The sequence below is a fragment of the Oryx dammah genome, unplaced genomic scaffold (genome assembly GCF_014754425.2).
Source record: "Oryx dammah isolate SB20612 unplaced genomic scaffold, SCBI_Odam_1.1 HiC_scaffold_3, whole genome shotgun sequence".
NCBI lineage: Eukaryota > Metazoa > Chordata > Mammalia > Artiodactyla > Bovidae > Oryx > Oryx dammah.
The window spans coordinates 108,496,063-108,513,737 of NW_024070187.1; positions in this window are offsets into that span (position 1 = coordinate 108,496,063).

The window sequence follows — 17,675 nt, forward strand, 5'->3', positions numbered from 1 at the left end:
ATTTGATGACTAGTATTATTCTAGGTATCCAGTATTCATGCCTGGACAATCCTATGGACAGAGGAGTCTGGTGGGCTACAGTTCTTAGGGTTGCAAAGAGTTGGGCATGACTGAAGCAACTTAACATGTTATCATGCACGCACACTATTCTAGGCACTAATGGTATAATTAAGGATAAGACCTTATCCCTTCACTTCTAAAGCTTTAGTTTAGTATCAAATACAGACACTAAACAAATGTATCTATCTTGATGATTTTTATAACATCACAGGAAACCCAACTCAAACCAGATAAACAAAATAAACATATTGGCTATGTAACTAAAGATCCTGTCAGAGGTCTAGTTCAGGTATAGACTGATCCAAGTACTTACATGATGATTATGTAGAAGACACATACATGAACACACACACACATTCCCCTTTCTACTTCTTCACTGTAAGCTGGCTACTTTAGTTCCAGCCTCTATAACTTTCATGATTTATGTCCACAAGAAAGAAAAACTACTTGCCTGGTTGCATTATCTATAGCCCAGAATTGAGTTTCATTTGTCTATACTGTCCTGATTTGAGTCTGCTAGAAGATAGGGTTAGGGTTCAAGGATTCTCTCAGTCTATCTAACTCATGCAGTCTTACCCTGAAATGCTGGGATGAAGTCAGTTTTGCCTCAAGCTCACAAGCCCTAAAAAAGCCAGTCACAATTCTCCTGAACCAAGAAAATGCTGGTCAGAAAACCCTATAATATGTGCTGCTAATATGTAAATGTTAATGAATAAGATGAAAGAAAGGAATTAGTATGGAACAGAAAATTGCAGAAAATGCCTAACTTAGTGAGCCTAGCCTTGGAAAACCTCCCAAAAGAAGGACATCTTTGAGGATCTTTTGAAGGACAAGAAGGAATCAGCCATATGAAAATTCCAGAGAATAACATTTCAGGCCAAAGAAAGAACACAAATGGCCTGAGTCTGAGAGTTTGGCCACTTCTGGATACAAGGAGACAGGTGTGACTAGAGAGACACAAGGCAACAATGTATAGAAATAAAAAGAAGAGGCATATCTGAGTATCTTTCAGATACCAGAAACTGGGCTAGATATTGCATCAAGTTTTCCATGGATTCTTACTACCAATATGCAAGATAAACATCACTTTTCAGAAAGAAGACAGTAAAGTATCTAAAAGTTAAGGAACTGGGCTAAAGTCTTACCCAGATTAAGTGGTAGAGGTGAGGTTTGAATTTAGGTCTGACTGACCCTTAATAATACAAGTCTATGTGAACCATTTTCTGTGAGTATGGTTTCAGCGTGTCTGCCCTCTGACGCCCTCTTGCAACACCAACCATCTTACTTGGGTTTCTCTTACCTTGGACATGAGGTATCTCTTCACAGCTATTCCAGCAAAGGGCAGCCGATGCTCCTTACCTTGGACGAAGGGTATCTCCTCGCCTTGTCTAACTCAATGAAACTAGGCCATGCCCATGGGGCAACCCAAGACGGGCGGGTCATGGTGGAGAGGTCTGACAGAATGTGGTCCATTGGAGAAAGGAATGGCAAACCACTTCAATATTCTTGCTTTGAGAACCCCATGAACAGTATGAAAAAGCAAAATGATAGGATACAGAAAGAGGAACTCCCCAGGTCAGCAGGTGCCCAACATGCTACTGGAGATCAGTGGAGAAATCAGAAAGAATGAAGGGATGGAGTCAAAGCAAAAACAATACCCAGCTGTGGATGTGACTGGTGATAGATGCAAGATCCAATGCTGTAAAGAGCAATATTGCATAGGAACCTGGAATGTCAGGTCCATGAATCAAGGCAAATTGGAAGTGGTCAAACAGGAGATGGCAAGGGTGAACGTCGACATTCTAGGAATCAGCAAACTAAAATGGACTGGAATGGGTGAATTTAACTCAGATGACCATTATATCTACCACTGCGGGCAGGAATCCCTTAGAAGAAATGGTGTAGACATCATGGTCAACAAAAGAGTCCAAAATACAGTACTTGGATGCAATCTCAAAAATGACAGAATGATCTCTGTTCATCTCCAAGGCAAACCATTCAATATCATGGTAATCCAAGTCTATGCCCCAATCAGTAACACTGAAGAGGCTGAAATTGAATGGTTTTATGAAGACCTACAAGACCTTTTAGAACTAACACCCCCAAAAAGATGCCCTTTTCATTATAGGGGACTGGAATGCAAAAGTAGGAAGTCAAGAAACACCTGGAGTAACAGGCAAATTCGGCCTTGGAATGTGGAAAGAAGCAGGGCAAAGACTAATAGAGTTTTGCTAAGAAAATGCACTGGTCATAGCAAACACCCTCTTCCAACAACACAAGAGAACACTCTACACATGGACATCACCAGATGGTCAACACCAAAATCAGATTGATTATATTATTTGCAGCCAAAGATGGAGAAACTCTATACAGTCAACAAAAACAAGACCGGGAGCTGACTGTGGCTCAGATCATGAACTCCTTATTACCAAATTCAGGCTGAAATTGAAGAAAGTAGGGAAATCCACTAGACCATTCAGGTATGATCTAAATCAAATACCTTACGATTATACAGTGGAAGTGAGAAATAGATTTAAGGGCCTAGATCTGATAGACAGAGTGCCTGATGAACTATGGAATGAGTTTCGTGACATGGTACAGGAGACAGGGATCAAGACCATCCCCATGGAAAAGAAATGCAAAAAAGCAAAACGGCTGTCTTTTCACCAATAGTTGTGAAAAGAAGAGAAGTGAAAAGCCAAGGAGAAAAGGAAAGATATAAGTATCTGAATGCAGAGTTCCAAAGAATAGCAAGAGGAGAAAAGAAAGCCTTCTTCAGCGATCAATGCAAAGAAATAGAAGAAAAGAACAGAATGGGAAAGACTAGAGATCTCTTCAAGAAAATTAGAGGTACCAAGGGAATATTTCATGCAAAGATGGGCTCAATAAAGGACAGAAATGGCATGGACCTAACAGAAGCAGAAGATATTAAGAAGAGGTGGCAAGAATACACAGAAGAACTGTACAAAAAAGATCTTCATGACCAAGATAATCATGAAGGTGTGATCACAAATCTAGAGCCAGACATCCTGGAATGTGAAGTCAAGTGGGCCTTAGAAAGCATCACTACGAACAAAGATAGTGGAAATGATGGAATTCCTATTGAGCTATTTCAAATCCTGAAAGATGATGCTGTGAAAGTGCTGCACTCAATATGCCAGGAAATATGGAAAACTCAGCAGTGGCCACAGAACTGGAAAAGGTCAGTTTTCATTCCAATCCCAAAGAAAAGCAATGCCAAAGAATGCTCAAGCTATCACACAGTTGCACTCATCTCACATGCTAGTAAAGTAATGCTCAAAATTCTCCAAGCCAGGCTTCAGCAATAAGTGAACCATGAACTGCCTGATGTTCAAGTTGGTTTTAGAAAAGGCAGAGGAACCAGAAATCAAATTGCCAATATCCACTGGATCATGGAAAAAGCAAGAGAATTCCAGAAAAACATCTATTTCTGCTTTATTGACTATGCCAAAGCCTTTGAATGTGTGGATCACAATAAACTGGAAAATTCTGAAAGAGATGGAAATCCCAGACCACCTGACCTGCCTCTTGAGAAACCTGTATGCAGGTCAGGAAGCAACAGTTAGAACTGGACATGGAACAACAGACTGGTTCCAAATAGGAAAAGGATTACATCAAGGCTGTATATTGTCACCCTGATTATTTAACTTCTATGCAGAGTACATCATGAGAGACGCTGGACTGGAAGAAACACAAGCTGGAATCAAGATTGCCAGGAGAAATATCAATAACCTCAGGAATGCAGATGACACCACCCTTTTATGGCAGAAAGTGAAGAGGAACTAAAAAGCCTCTTCATGAAAGTGAAAGAGGAGAGTGAATAAGTTGGCTTAAAGCTCATCATTCAGAAAATGAAGATCATGGCATCTAGTCCCATCACTTCATGGGAAATAGATGGGGAAACAGTGGAAACAGTGTCAGGCTTTATTTTTTGGGGCTCCAAAATCACTGCAGATGGTGACTGCAGCCATGAAATTAAAAGACGCTTACTCCTTGGAAGAAAAGTTATGACCAACCTAGATAGCATATTGATAAGCAGAGACATTACTTTGCCAACTAAGGTCCATCTAGTCAAGGCTATGGTTTTTCCAGTGGTCATGTACGGATGTGTGAGTTGGACTGTGAAGAAGGCTAAGCACCGAAGAATTGATGCTTTGAAACTGTGGTGTTGCAGAAGACCCTTGAGATTCCCTTGGACTGCAAGGAGATCCAACCAGTCCATTCTGAAGGAGATCAGCCCTGGGATTTCTTTGGGAGGAATGATGCTAAAGCTGAAACTCCAGTAATTTGGTCACCTCATGGGAAGAGATGACTCATTGGAAAAAACTCTAATGCTGGGAAGGATTGGGGGCAGGAGGAGAAGGGGACGACCGAGGATAAGATGGCTGGATGGCATCACGGACTCGATGGACATGAGTCTGAGTGAACTCCGGGAGTTGGTGATGGATAGGGAGGCCTGGCGTGCTGGGATTCATGGGGTTCAAAGAGTCGGACACAACTGAGGAACTGAACTGAACTGAACTTTATATTATTATGAAATTAATTAAACAGTTATTTACATATAGCTTCTTCTAGGTCTCACAATAATTTCACAGTCTATGGTACCCTTTCTTTAGTAAGAAAATCAATATGGGCTCAAATAATAAACATATTGCCAAGGTCATATAGCAAGCACATGAAACAGCAAGATACATCTAAAGCAAGGTTATCTGGGTCCAAAACCAGGGTCTCTCAAACTGACTCTCCACTCTGCTTCTAAGATCTCTAAATAAAAAGTACTTTGTTCTTTCAAAGTACTTAAAAACGTAGGTGTAGATCCAGCTAAAGAATTAAGGGAGGTCATTACAGAGTAGTGAGTAGAGGTCCCTGTACTATATAGTAGATCCTTATTAGGCACTATTCTTGAAAATATTGTGGGGTTTTTTTTTTGCCACTTTTTTGTTTCTTTGTTTTCGTACATTTGAACCTCTATGTTCATCAGTGGAACAGGATTAGAATTTTATTTTCTGGACTGTCTTGCACAATTTCATAAGGCTGTGTTTGCTTCATAAAATGCTCTGATTTGGGATAATTTAGATAAGTGATTACTTATAGGCTCCTTAAGAGTTGAAAATTCACTGTAAAAATGCCCTGGGATTTTGACTTTGAATTTATTACTTTGAAAGCATGCAATGAATTTGCAATTTATTCTAAATACACTAGGAAGAAAGAGAAGGTGTCTAAATAGGTGATATTGATCTCAGCGAGGCAGCAGTGAGCAGTGGCATGAAACAAGATCTTTATTTCCTCCTTAGGAATTGAACCTGGGTAGCCTGCTTCCCTGGTGGCTCAGACGATAAAGCGTCTGCCTGCAGTGGAGGAGACCCAGGTTCGATCCCTAGGTTGGAAAGATCCCCTGGAGAAGGAAATGGCAACCCACTCCAGTACTCTTGCCTGGAAAATTCCATGGACTGAGGAACCTGGTAGGCTACCGTCCATGGGATAGCAAAGAGTCGGACAGGACTGAGAGACTTGTTTCAGCCTGGATGAAAACCAGGAATCCTAGTCAGCAACCAGCAAGGGCTAGAGGTTAGAAGCCAATTATCCTTGGATCTTTGTCCCCAGGGGAAAAATGCACTTACCACAGAGGCAGAATCTGTAAACACAGGTACCAAGTTTATTATGAGGGACATAACACAACAACAAGTGGAACAGCACATACAAAAAGTTTGTTTCATTGAGAGAGAAGCTGGGCAGAGATGCACACCACCGGGGGAGAGGAGGAGCCCGGTAAAGAGAGGGTTAAGTTTCATTTGCATAGGTCAGTTCTTCCAGGTCTTTGCCTTCCTTGAGGCCTAATGCCTGGCTTCTTTTATCAAACATGACCTACCCAGGGACCTTTCTCTGGGGTGCACACACACAGCTTAGCCAAGATAGATCTCAAAGTGAAGGCTTCTGGGAGGAGCAAGACTCACTATGGCCTGGAGTTACCGCCCGACTTTTGACCCCTAGAGTATTTCCCAGTGTTTGTAGTCTCTCTATTATCCTTTATTCAGACAGAGTTTTTGCCTTTCTTTGTCCTTGCCATGATTATCCCCTTGAGATGTTTACAAGAGACAAAGACTGGCTATTTACCCTGCTCCTGTTTTTACTTCCATTCCTGAGAGCAAGCAGGAGGCTGGTTGTAAGTTCCTCAACTGGAATTCACTATCACTTGCCTCAGGAAATGCAAAGAGGAGGCTGGCTGATTGTGAATTTCCAACCTGCAGCCAGTCTATCTCCTACCTCAGTATCATGCTTGAACCATTTGAAAGGTCTTTGGCCATGTGGCACCAAGGAAGAGAAATTGAGTAACCACATGAAACTTTTTGCCAGGGTAGGTATAGTCCTGTATGTTTGCCTGGCTGAATGTAAGATCCTTGTTTCTTTATGCATCTCACTATGAATGTCACAAGGCCATATCTAAGTGTTGCAGGAAGGCAGACCCCTTCCAGGGCCCGAAACTGGGCTCTTGTCTAACACTCAAAAATGAATTGTCCAAGGAGACACACCTGCTGACAAAGCAAGAGATTTTATTGGGAAAGGGCACCCAGGTGGAGAGCAGTAGGGTAAGGGAACCCAGGAGAACTGCTCTGCTGCGTGGCTCACAATGTCGGGTTTTATGGTGATGGGATTAGTTTCCGGGTGGTCTTTGACCACTCGTTCTAATTCAGAGTCTTTCCTGGTGGTGCACGCATCACTCAGCCAAGATGGATGCTAGCGGGAGGGATTCTGGAAAATGGACAGACATGCAGTGTCTCCTTTAGACCTTTCCTGAACTCTTCCGGTTGGTGGTGGCTTATTAGTTCCTTATTCCTTATCAGGATCTCCTGTCATAAAACAACTCATGCAAATGGTAACTATGGTACCTGGCTAAGGTGGGCGGTTTCAATCAGTGTGCTCCCCCTAACATAAGGATTCTAGTTATGACCCCATAACATTAATTTGATGGGTGAGACTTTCTGATTTGAACATTAGTTATTTAGCCTTAGTTTAGTATTGCTTTCATTTCTCTTATTCTACATATTGCTGATTTTCTCATTTGTCATATTTATATGATTTCCCTTGAGTAATGGAAATATATTTGAATCAACTTTTTAAATACTAATATATTTACTTCTGCCTGCTACATTGATTAGGAAAAAGAGGATTGAGGTTTTTGGTTTTTTTTTTCCTTTCCTGAGAACAAAGAAAAGAAAATTGAGAACAGTGAGCAGGCCTGAACATTCATTCCTACTTGTTTCTTTGTATGTTGTTTTGTTTGTTTGTTTTTACTCTAACTGCCCCTAACTCTCCATATGGACGTCACCAGATAGTCAACACCAAAATAAGATTGATTATACTCTTTGCAGCCAAAGATGGAGAACCTCCATACAGTCAACAAAAACAAGACCAAGAGCTGACTGTGGCTCAGATCATGAACTCCTTATTGCCAAATTCAGACTTAAATTGAAGAAAGTAGGGAAATCCACTAGACCATTCAGGGATGACCTAAATCAAATCACTTATGATTATACAGTGGAAGTGAGAAATAGATTTAAGGGCCTAGATCTGATAGAGTACCTGATGAACTGTGGACAAAGGTTCGTAACATTGTGCAGGAGACAGGGATCAAGACCATCCCCATGGAAAAGAAATGCAAAAAAGCAAAATGGCTGTCTGGGGAGGCCTTACAAATAGCTGTAAAAAGAAGAGAAGTGAAAAGCCAAGGAGAAAAGGAAAGATATAAGCATCTGAATGCAGAGTTCCAAAGAATAGCAAGAAGAGATAAGAAAGCCTTCTTCAGCGATCAATGCAAAGAAATAGAGGAAAAGAACAGAATGGGAAAGACTAGAGATCTCTTCAAGAAAATTAGAGATACCAAGGGAACATTTCTTGCACAGATGGGCTCAATAAAGGACAGAAATGGTATGGACCTAACAGAAGCAGAAGATATTAAGAAGAGGTGGCAAGAATACACAGAAGAACTGTACAAAAAGATCTTCACGACCAAGATAATCACGATGGTGTGATCACTCACCTAGAGCGAGACATCCTAGAATGTGAAGTCAAGTGGGCCTTAGAAAGCATCACTATGAATAAAGCTAGTAGAGGTAATGGAATTGCAGTTGAGCTATTTCAAATCCTGAAAGATGATGCTATAAGAGTGCTGCACTCAATATGCCAGCAAATTTGGAAAACTCAGCAGGGGCCACAGGACTGAAAAAGGTCAGTTTTTATTCCAATCCCAAAGAAAGGCAATTCCAAAGAACGCTCAAACTACTGCACAATTGCACTCATCTCACATGCTAGTAAAGTAATGCTCAAAATTCTCCAAGCCAGGCTTCAGCAATACATGAACCATGAACTTCCAGATGTTCAAGCTGATTTTAGAAAGGGCAGAGGATGAGATGGCTGGATGGCATCACCGACTCAATGCACATGAGTTTGGGTGAACTCTGGGAGTTGGTGATGGACAGGGAGGCCTGGCGTGCTGTGATTCATGGGGTTGTAAAGAGTCAGACGCAACCAAGCAACTGAACTGAACTGAACTCAACTCAACTCTTCATATCTATAACTAAGTTTGTCTTTCTGCCCCTAACTCTGCAAGAGCTACATTTTGCACCTATTATTCTTTTGTGAAGTGTGTGTGAAGTCGCTCAGTCGTGTCCGACTCTTTGTGACCCCATGGACTGTAGCCTACCAGGCTCCTCCCTCCATGGGATTCTCCAGGCAAGAGTACTGGAGTGGATTGCCATTTCCTTCTCCAGGGGATCTTCCTGACCCAGGAATCAAACCTGGGTCTCCCGCATTCCAGGCAAATGCTTTAACCTCTGAGCCACCAGGGAAGCCCAATTATTCTTTGACTCTATGCTAAATGTATCCTACATCTGATGCCTACTTTTATAAAACTCTCTTTTTCTTATAGTTGAGTATAGGCTATAGTATTAGTTGCTCAGTTATGTCCGACTTTCCTTGTGGCTCAGCTGGTAAAGAATCTGCCTGAAATGTGGGAGGCCTGGGTTCGATTCCTGGGTTGGGAAGATTCCCTGGAGAAGGGAAAGGCTACCCACTCCAGTATTCTGGACTGGAGAATTTCATGGACTGTATAGCCCATGGGCTATAGAGTTGCAGAGTTGGATACAACTGAGCTACTTTCACTTTCACTTCACTATGTCCAACTCTTTGCAATCCCATGCACTGTAGCCCACCAGGCTCCTCTGTCTATGGAATTCTCCAGGCAAGAATATTGGAGTGGGTTGCCATTTTCTTCTCCAGGGTATCTTCCCCATCCAGAGACTGAACCCAGGTCTCCAGCATCGCAGGTGAATCTTTACCTTCTGAGCTACCAGGAAAGACTTCTCCTTATGGCTTTTCCTTTTTACATATCAGAAAGAAGGGAGCAGAACCACTGAACTGCCAGACTCAATTACTAGGTTACTGACACCTGTTTTTGAAACACTGCAAGAGGAAAAGGACAAGATCCTAAAACTTTTATTCCTCATCACCAACTCTTGACTGCAAGACTTTGCCTTGTATGAGCCCCTGGACTCTTCATAGAGAGAGGTGCACGGTTCTTAAGGTATGCATCTACTGTGTACCCGTCTGAACCAGCTGAAAATTAAAGCCATTTCTATTTTCTCCAAATTGTGCCTCCATATTTTTTATTCAGTTTCAGTGGGCAGAGAAAGACAAGATTTTGGCCAGCAACAAAACCAATTCTATCCACTGGCTCCATCACTTTTTTCCTCAAGAAATCATATCTCTCAACTTTCTAAAATTTTCTGGTTGTAAATCATCCCATTTCATAATCATCATTGTTTCTGTATTGATTTGATATCCCCTCAAATCATATTGAGAATACGAATGAGAGTATCCTAAAGAGATCTCATTTTTTTCTTTTGCTTTTTCCATCCATTTCTTACCCCCTTCCACTCTTTTTAATTCATTTCCCTATATTTTCATATCCTTAATCTCAGAAGACAAATTATTTAATATTGGAAGCTGACACTGCTTCTGTCAAAGATGGTGATTATCTCTGTTCATAACATTCTGATCCTGACATTTGAGGTTAGAGATGATAAGAGAAAACCCACTGCCTGGGAATCTGAAGCCACGAATTTGTGACCTACAGTGCAGTTCACTTCTTTTCATTGACTTGTAGGTTTCTCTTGCAACTCAACCAGATTAGGGTAAATTTCAGAATGCCCCTCCTTCCTTCTTTACAGGCTGATTGATAAGATGGATCAGACTGACTTGATTTTTTTTCTTTTTTCATTTTTAGATTTGGTATATTATTGAGACTTGAGACAAAGAGATACAAATAAATGTTACTGCAGCAGGGAAACGTATGTTAGGGTGGCAATTCACCTTCCATGAGAACTTTAAGAGCTCTTTGTCAGCGGACATCACCACACTTTCTCAACCTTTAGTACCAACATTGACAGCATTCTCCCCATATACTGAGAACTACATCCTTGATACCTCTGGTCTCTGGAATCCAAGAATGTGAATGTAACACTGAAAAGCAGAGTCAGTTCAGTTCAGTCACTCAGTAGGTCCAACTCTTTGAGACACCATGGGCTGCAGCACATCAGGCCTCCCTGTCTATCACCAACTCCCAGAGCTTGCTCAAACTCATGTCCATCTAGTTGGTGAACCCATCCAACTATCTCATCCTCTGTCGTCCCCTTCTCCTCCTACCATCAATGTTTCCCAGCATCAGGGTCTCCTCCAATGAGTCAGTTCTTCCCATCAAGTGGCCAAAGTATTGGAGCTTCAGCTTCAGAATCAATCCTTCCAATTAATATTCAGGGCTGATTTCTTTTAGGATGGACTGTTTTGATCTCTTTGCAGTCCAAGGAATTCTTAAGAGTCTTCTCCAACACCACAGTTCAAAAGCATCAATTCTTCAGTGCTCAGCTTTCTTTATAGCACAACTCTCACATCCATACATGACTACTGGAAAAAATATAACTCTGACTAGATGGACCTTTGTTGTAAAGTAACATCTTTGCGTTTTAATATGGTGTCTAGGTTGGGCATAGCTTTCCTTACAAGGAGCAAATGTCTTTTAATTTCATGGCTGCAGTCACCATCTGGAGCTCTCCCCCCAACAATAAAGTCTCTCAGTTTCCATTGTTTCCCCATCCATCTGCCGTGAAGTGATGGGACTGGATGACATGATCTTAGTTTTGCAAATGTTGAGTTTTAAGCCAACTTTTTCATTCTCCTCTTTCACTTTCATCAAGAGACTCTTTAATTCTTCTGCACTTTCTGCCATAAGGATGGTGTTATCTGAGGTTATTGATATTTCTCTCAGCAATCTTGATTCCAGCTTGTGATTCATCCAACCCAGCATTTAGCATGATGTACCCTGCATATAAGTTAAATAAGCAGGGCAACAATTTACAGCCTTGTTGTACTCCTTTCCTGACTTGGAACCATTCTGTTGTTCCATGTCCAGTTCTAACCATTGCTTCTTGACCTGCATACAGATTTCTCATGAGGTAGGTCAGGTGGTCTGGTATTCCCATCTTTTCAAGAATTTTCCACAGTTTGTTGTGATCCACACAGTCAAGGCTTTGGCATAGTCAATAAAGCAAAAATATATGTTTTTCTAGAACTCTCTTGCTTTTTTGATGATCCAGTGGATGTTGGCAATTTGATCTCTGGTTCCTCTGCCCTTTCTAAAACCAGTGTGAGCATCTGGAAGTTCATCGTTTACATACTGTTTAAGCCTGGTTTGAAGAATTTTGAGCATTACTTGCTGGTATGTGAGATGAGTGCAATTGTGCCATAGTTTGAATATTCTTTGGCATTGCCTTTCTTTGGGATCGGAATGAAAACTGAACTTTTCCAGTCCTGTGGCCACTGCTGAGTTTTTTAGATTTACTGGCATATTGAGTGCAGCACTTTCACAGCATCAACTTTTAAGATTTGAAATAGTTCAACTGGAATTCCATCACCTCCACTAACTTTGTTTATAGTGATGCTTTCTAAGGCCCAATTGACTTCACATTCCAGGATTTCTGGCTCTAGGTGAGTGATCACACCATCATGGTTATTTTAATTTTTTGAAGAGATCTCTAGTCTTTCCCATTCTATTGTTTTCCTCTACTTCTTTGCATTGATCACTGAGGAAGGCTTTCTTATCTCTCCTTACTATTCTTTGGAACTCTACATGCAAATGAGTATGTTTTTTTCCTTTTCTCCTTTGCCTTTAGCTTCTCTTCTTTTAACAGCTATTTGTAAGGCAACTATTTTGCCTTTTTGCATTTCTTTTTCTTGGGGATGGTCTTGATCACTGCCTCTTGTACAGTGTCATGAATCTCTGTCAATAGTTCTTCAGGCACTCTGTCTATCAGATCTAATCCTTTGAATCTATTTCTCACTTCCACTGTATAATTGTGAAGTGAAGTCGCTCAGTCATGTCTGACTCTTTGCGACCCCATGGACTGAGGAGCCTACTATGCTCCTCTGTCCAAGGGGTTTTCCAGGCAAGAGTACTGGAGTGAGTTGCCATTTCCTTGTAAGAGATTTGATTTAGGTCATACCTGAATGGTCTAGTAGTTTTCCCTACTTTCTTCAATTTAAGTCTGAATTTGGCAATATGGAGTTCATGATCTGAGCCACAGTCATCTCCCCATCTTGTTTTTGCTGACTGTATAGAGCTTCTCTATCTTTGGCTGCAAAGAATATAATCAATCTGATTTTGGTGTTGACCATCTGGTGATGTCCATGTGTAGAGTCTTCTCTTGTGTTATTGGAGGAGGGTATTTGCTATGACCAGTGCATTCTCTTGGCAAAACTCTGTTAGCCTTTGACCTACTTCATTTTGTACTCCAAGGCCAAATTTCGCTGTTACTCCAGATATATCTTGACTTCCTACTTTTCCATTCTAGTCCCCTATAATGAAAAGGACATCTTTTGGGGGTGTTAGTTCTAGAAGGTCTTGTAGATCTTCATAGAACCATTCAACTTCAGGTTCTTCAGTATAACTCATTGGGGCATAGACTTGGATTACTGTGATACTGAATGGTTTGCTTGGAAATGAATAGAATGGAACATTAGCCTTAAAAAAGGAATGAAATCTACCATTTGCAACAACATGGGTGAATTTGGAATAATTATTCAAAGTGAAATAAGTCTATAACAAAACTGACAAATTCTGCAAGTGTCCACTTATATGAGTTACCTAAACTAGCCAAGGGACTTCCCTGGTGGCTCAGTTGGTTAAGAACCCACCTGCCAATACAAGAGACACAAGAAATGTGAGTTCTCTCCCTGGGTTTTGAAGATCTCCTGAAGATCATCAAAGGGCAACCTGCTCCAGTTTTTTCAAGGCAGCTTGAAAAATTTCATGGGCAAAGGAGCCTGGTAGGCTACAGTTCCTGGAGTCACAATGTGTTGGACACATATGAGTGAGCACATGCACACAGGTACACACAAACTAGCCAAACTCATGGAATCAGACAACAGAATGAGGCTCTCTAGATGTCAAGAAGATAGAGAAATTGGGAGTTATTACTCAGTAGGTATGGTGGCTCAGATGGCAAAGCATCTGCCTGCAATGCGGGAGACCTGGGTTCTATTCCTGGGTCGGGAAGATCCCCTGGAGAAGGAAATGGCAATCCACTCCAGCACTCTTGCCTGGAAAACCCTATGGATGGAGGAGCCTGATAGGCTACAGTCCATGGGGTCGCAAAGAATCGGACACGACTGAGCAACTTCACTTTCACTTTCAGGTATAAACTTTTAGTTATGCAAGATGGATAAGTTCTAGATCTGATGCATAATATAGAGCGTATAGTTAACAATATGATGTCACATACTTAAACACTTCTTAAAAGTGTAGATCTTATGTTGTGTTCTTACCACAAAGGTAAAAGGAGAGAGGGGAGGGAAAAAAGTGACACAGGAAACTTTTGGAGATGATGGACGTGTTTAATAAATTGGTTGTTGTGTTGGTATCACAAACATATGCATATATCCAAGCTCATCAATTGCATACATTAAATGTATACTTTTTAGTATATCAATTATGCATCAATAAAGTTATTTTTTAATGGAAAATGTCTATTTGACTATTTCTATCATCCCAGAAAGTTCTATAGGACAGTGCTACACTAGAGGATTAAGTTTTAAACTCTTACCACTAATATGCCTTCAGCCCAGCTGGAACCCCACCTCCTGTTCTTAAATCCTAAGGGTTTAGTGGGTTTATAATAGGCATAACTCCCACCTCTTCTCCAGGTGAACTTCTGTATATTGACAAGGTAATCTTCTAGAGACTCCTGAAAGCTTGTGCCAAGTGGTTGATCCACTTACCTTACTTCTTCACCTCAAAAATCTCATTGTATTTTAATGGGAACTAAAGTTAAAGAGGCCAGTTACCTTAAACTCTATACCTAAGGGCCTCAGGGGTAATACTTCATCCTACAAACCAGTCTGCAAAGGAGAAAGAGGGGTCATCAGGACAGCTAGTCAAATCCTCTGGCTGAGCTAAATGAGGAATCTAGAAGGGATGTGATCAAGATGGGGTCATGAAGGCAGACCTCCACACTCCCAGCCAGTGTCTTGGCAGTGCCATGTAAGGCTGAAGAGATAGGCTGGGACCGCAAGATAAGAAGCTCAGCTATCTCGTCTATAATTTAAATGATATGAGCCATCCATCATAATAATGATAATATTAATTTAAAAATGTCACTTTGTTCTTTGCAACAACTATGAACACTTAGTGGAGGTGATGGAATTCCAGTTCAACTATTTCAGTCCTAAAAGATGATGCTGTGAAAGTGCTACACTCAATATGCCAGCAAATTTGGAAAACTCAACAGTGCCACAGGACTAAAAAAGGTCAGTTTCATTCTAATCCCAAAGAAAGGCAACACCAAAGAATGTTCAAACTACTACACGATTGTACTCATTTCATACCCTAGCAAAGTAACGCTCAAAATTCTCCAAGCTCAGCTTCAACAGTATGTGAACCAAGAACTTCCAGATGTTCAAGATGGATTTAGAAAAGGCATAGAAACCAGAGATCAAATTGCCAACATTTGTTGGATCATAGAAAAAGCAAGATAATTCCAGAAAAAAAAAGCTCTTGTGCTTCATTGACTATGCTAAAGCCTTTGACTATGGATCACAACAAACTGAAAAATTCTTCAAAAGATGGGAATACCAGACTAGCTTATCTGCCTCCTTAGAAACCTGTAAGCAGGTCAAGAAACAACAGTTAGAACTGGACGTGGAACAACGGACTGATTCCAAATTGGGAAAGGAGTACATCAATACTGTATATTGTCGTCCTGCTTATTTAACTTACATGCAGAGTACATCATGCAAAATACCGGGCCAGATGAAGCATAAGCTAGAATCAAGTTTGCAGGGAGAAATATCAACCTCAGATCTGCAGATAACACCACCTTTATGGCGGAAAGTGAAGGGGAACTAAAGAGACTTTTGATGAAATTAAAAGAGAAGAGTGAAAAATCTGGCTTAAAACTAAACATTCAAAAACAAAGATTATGGCATCTGGTCCCATCACTTCATGGCAAATAGATGAGGAAACAATGGAAACAGTAACAGATTCTATTTTCTTGGGCTCCGAAATTGCTGCAGACAGTGACTGCAGCCATGAAATTAAAAGACACTTGATTCTTGGAAGAAAAGCTATGACAAACCCAGACAGCATATTAAAAAAAAACAGAGACATTACTCTGCAGACAAAGGTCCTACAGTCAAAGCTATGGGTTTTGGGTAGCCATGTATGGTTGTAAGAGTTAAAACACAAAGAATGCTGAGCACTGAAGAATTGATGTTTTTACTGTGGTGTTGGAAAACATTTTTCAGGATCCCTTGAATTGCAAGATCAAACCAGTCAATCCTAAAGGAAATCAGTCCTGAATATTCATTGGAAAGACTGATGCTGAAGCTGAAGCTCCAATACTTGAACACCTGATGTGAAGAATGGACTCATTGGGAAAAAACCCTGATGCTGGGAAAGATTGAAGGCAGGAGGAGAAAGAGATGACAGAGGATGAAATGGTTTGATGTCATCACCAACTTGATGGACATGAGTTTGAGCAAGCTCCAGGAGATGGTGAAGGATGAGGAAGCCTGGCGTGCTCCACTGTATGGGCAGCAAAGCCATGGGCTGTAAAGAGTCTGACTGACTAAACAGCAAGGATCCCGCCTAATCCTTAATATAATCTAGTTACATAAGAGGCAGGCAAGATTCCCCAGCTTCACTGATAAGTAACTGAGTCTCAGAGAGACTGTGTGAATTGTTCAAGACCATGTATTAATAGAAATTGATGGGGCTTCCCAGGTGGCACTCCTGGTAAAGAACCCACCTCCAATGCAGGAGATCTATGAGATGCTGGTGCCATCCCTGGGTTCAGTCTGGCAGCCCACTCCAGTATTCTCACCTGGAGAATCCCATGGATGGAAGATCCTAGTGGGCCACAGTACGAACAGTCCTAAAGAGTCAGACATGTCTGAAGTGACTTAGCACAGCTGCACACCAAAGGGTCATGAGTCAAAGCCAACATCTTGTATTTATCAAGAAGAATGACAAAGACTGCAATAACAGAGGGAAAAGAACAACAGGAATGGATCAGAAAAGGACTGAAAGAAATCTAGGAATCAAAGACTGGAAGAACTAAAAACACTAAACAAAGGAATTCTGCATGTAAAAACTCAGAAGTGAACAACAAAAAAATCAAGAGGCAGATGAATGGCTGGATGGGTAAAAACATTCTAAAAATGGAAAGGAGAGAGAATCATCTTACTGAATCAGGTAAAATCTTTGTTTTTGTTGGCATTGTGCACATTGGAGGCAAAGATGGATCTAATTAGCATCTGGCCTCTTGCTCATTTGGTAAAGAATTTGCTTGTAATTCAGGAGACCTGGGTTCAATCCCTAGGTTGGGAAGATCCCCTGTGAGAGAAAATGGCAACTCACTCCAGTATTCTTGCCTGGAGAATCCCAGGGACAGAGAAACCCACATAAAGTTCATGATACTAATTCATTGTGACTATTTATCTCCATGGCTTTTTCACCCTCCTCTTTTACTGAATCAAAGTTTCCTTAATGATAAAGTAAAGTTGTTGAGCTAATTCCTTTCCAAAATCCATTCTAGCTTGACAATTATAGAATATTATGAGGCCCTCCTTGAACTGTCGGACACCTGTTGCTGTTCAGTTGCTAAGTCATGTCTGATTCTTTGCAACCCCATGGTCTTCAGTATGCCAGGCTCCCCTGTCCTTCACTGTCTCCCAGAGTCTGCTCAGATCACTGTCCATTGACTCGGTGATGATATCTATACATCTCATCCTATGTTTTCCCCTTCTCATTTTGCTGTCAGTATTTTCCAGCATCAGGGTCTTTTCCAATGAGTCAGCTCTTCAATTAGGTGGCCAAAATATTGGAGCTTCAGCTTTAGCTTCAGCATCAGTCCTTCCAATGAATATTCAGAGTTGATTTCCTTTAGGAATAACTGGTTTGATTTCCTTGTAGTTCAAAGGATTCTGATTTTTGACACTGTCTTTCAAAGACTCAGAGCTCTCTGTCTCCTTAGGTGAAAGAGTTT